The 3,075-nt window shown below is 31.6% G+C and overlaps 1 protein-coding gene across 4 annotated transcripts in view; it reads left to right on the top strand.

Annotated features, from left to right (window-relative positions):
- Positions 1 to 1,380: 1,380 nt before the first annotated feature.
- The window catches only part of LOC102593143 (uncharacterized), a 7,784-nt gene continuing 6,089 nt past the window's right edge, over positions 1,381 to 3,075 (top strand). For all 4 annotated transcript variants that reach the window (XM_006349491.2, XM_006349490.2, XM_006349492.2 and 1 more), the window contains exon 1: positions 1,381 to 1,578. The gene's annotated coding sequence lies outside the window, so the exon portion shown is untranslated. The remainder of the gene's footprint in view (positions 1,579 to 3,075) is intronic.

The following is a 3,075-nucleotide window of genomic DNA, read 5'->3' as shown; positions in this document are numbered from 1 at the left end:
TCGAAAGAATAGAATGGTATGATTTAGAAATAAATTCAGATTAAAATGAATTACAAATATTTACAATATTGGATAGAAGCTATGGATGATATAAAATTATTAGAACAATTAATGGAGGAAAATTTATATATGTACCAAAGAACCCAAGATATGTTATATCTAGAATATATCATAAATAATATTAAAGAAATATTCAGATTAAAACAACTATCGGAAGAATATTACAATAAATATTACTACATATTACCATGAATTTAACACTATCAAAAAATAATATTAAAGAGATATCAAGATTAAGACACTTAGCAAAAAGATATTATAATAAAATCTTTAAAATAAGTTACTCACCTACCACACTACCACCTACCACAATACCACCTACCACACTACTACTTCTATGACTTCCCCAACTACCAGTTCCGCACCGAAAAATGGTATAAATTGAATTAGATATAATTGCATGGAAGTGTGACATTTACATCATATTTTGTAAAAAATAAATTAATTTTAGTGTAATACGCAATCAAACTTCTTAAAAAATTGAGAAAATAAAAAAACTTAATTTTATTTATTCGGTTGGTTTAATAAATGTAAAACCTAATCAATCCGACGTATATATATGTACCAAATGGAGAATTTTCATAGCTTAGTTAATTGACTACCTAGGCATTCATCTCGCAGGTTAAAATTTCAGTCTTCATTTTATAATTTTCTCCCCGATTTTTCCTTTTCATATTCTTGATATAATGTTTTTTTTAAAAAAAAATTTACAAGCCAATTATCAAATGGAGAAAGATAAATAATATAAGAATAATTGAGTAAATTAAATATATAAGAATAATTGAGTAAATTAAATTCACGATTGAGAAAAACTAATCTGAAATCAACAAAGGTAAGAGAGAGAAAGGTCCCCACGTATCATTCAAACATAGTAATTTTTTATCCATAAAAATTAAGTAAAGGTAAGAGAGAGTAAAATAAAAAAGTAGGGCCCACACATTTTTATTAAAAAATAATTCCTCACACATCATGTTATACTTGTGCCTCCACCACAATAAATTTTTTCGAATTGGAAATAGAGGGGAGTGAGTAGAATAAAAAATTACTTTAAAAATTTAAAATATATAAATTTATTTTTTAATTCTTTCATCAATATGGATAACTCATATCCAATCCATCCATTAATTATCCGAACCATATTTACCAATATGAGCAGATTAGATAATTACTCATTTTTATTTAAATCATTTTAAATTCATCTAAATCCAACCATTTGACACACCTATCTATGAAGACTAATTAAGTAGTATAAATTTACTTAACTGCGTAATTTTTTCCATTTGTTAAGTGACATATAAATAGGAAAGGATGGAACAAAGAGTTTTCTCAATTTTGGGGGGAAATTACATATTTTTCACGTTTTCAGTGAAAGGGTGACGGATACTTTTGAATTTTGATTCAGACTCCAGTTTATGAAATCGAATTGGCCGACCCGACTCTCTCAAAGTAATTCAGTCTTTTGATCTTCCATCAATGGCGGTGACCAGCAACTCTCTCGTTGCCCTATGACCCTTTGAGGTATGCATCTGAAACTGTCCCTCTTTTGGTGTTTTAGTTCATGCTCTCCCACAACAATCTTTTCATGGGAAAACAGCACATCCACTAGAGGCAATTTGGGGTTTCTCTTTATATTTTCTTCTTACATATAAATGGAGCTATCTCAACTTTAGAGGCATAACATTCTAGGTCTTACCACTGTTCTATAACTCTTGCCTCTTTAACATCGATACATATTCTTCAACTGCATAGCAGTATAGTAGCAGTTTTTCACTTCAGTCATGCTATCTTGGGTTCTATGTGTGGCAAGTGGCTGAGCTGGGATGTTTATTAATGGGTGCCAAAATATAAAGTAGTAAGCACACAAAAGAATGAAAAAAAAACCTTGAGCCAGGGTATCTATACAATGTTTTTTTCCCAAAACCATTGCACCAACTCTTTACCTTGTTTTAAGAGGTATCAACATTAATATATACATGTATTAAATCAAAATTTGGTGTATCTATACAATGTGATTTTCCGACGAAGGGGGCAAGGGTAGCTCCCCCCCTGTGTGTGGTATCGTTATCTATCATATACAATTCTCTTGGAATATTGGAATTGTGGATTTAGGCACTGTAATGCCATTTAACCTTACCTCCTTAACAAAAAAACAAATGTCATTTAATCTTACCTCAACTTCACTCTTTGTAAGCTTGTAGTGCATATGTTAAGTCTTATGTCTATGCTAAATCCTTGCTTTGTTGAGTGTTTCTCCATTTTTCTATATTCAAGCTTGTGGTGACACCCTCGACAGTTTATCAATTAACACAACTAGTCTATATCTATAAGTAGCATAAGCATTGGACCTCATCCTAACTTTTTAATAAATATCTTATGTAATTGTACTTGATCAACATTTGAAGAAGCTGCTGCTGACACAACTGAAAAGTTGAAAGGGGCAATTTCTTTTGCTTTGGTAACTGGAAAAAAGCATCAAACATTATGAAATTGTGGCTATAATGAGGAGGAAAATGTTCATTAGGACCTTTAAAAATATATTTTTTTTCAATATTATGGTTTCTCTGTTATACTTCAAATATCAAATGACACAATATCACATCTGCTCTCCGAACTGTGCTGGATAGTCACCCATCACACGGCTCTCAAACCCAACCTGTGGTGGATCCTGGGAGACAAAGTCAAAACGCATTGAGATGCTCTTCTCCTGTTTTACGAATCCTACAACTCTCTTTACTGTGCGAGACTATCTCCTTCAATGAAATATAAATAATTTAGAAATATTCAGCTCTTATTTCAGGGTCCTCAGTATAAAAAAAGAAGTAACAAATGATTTTGTTATTGAAATATATGTCTGTTCCTATTGTTTTCACAGTCCCATTGCTCATACTGATTAGAAGTTTGATGTTGTTTCGAACTTTTGTGCCAACTGGTGTTGGGCCAGTTAACTCATGAGGAATTTTACCGGTCGTACAAAAAAAGACTGATGTTTCTTTAGATAGAGAGGGGGGGGGGGGG

This window comes from Solanum tuberosum, unplaced genomic scaffold (assembly GCF_000226075.1).
Source record: "Solanum tuberosum cultivar DM 1-3 516 R44 unplaced genomic scaffold, SolTub_3.0 scf00108, whole genome shotgun sequence".
Lineage (NCBI taxonomy): Eukaryota > Viridiplantae > Streptophyta > Magnoliopsida > Solanales > Solanaceae > Solanum > Solanum tuberosum.
This window is presented reverse-complemented; position numbering and strand designations above follow the sequence as displayed.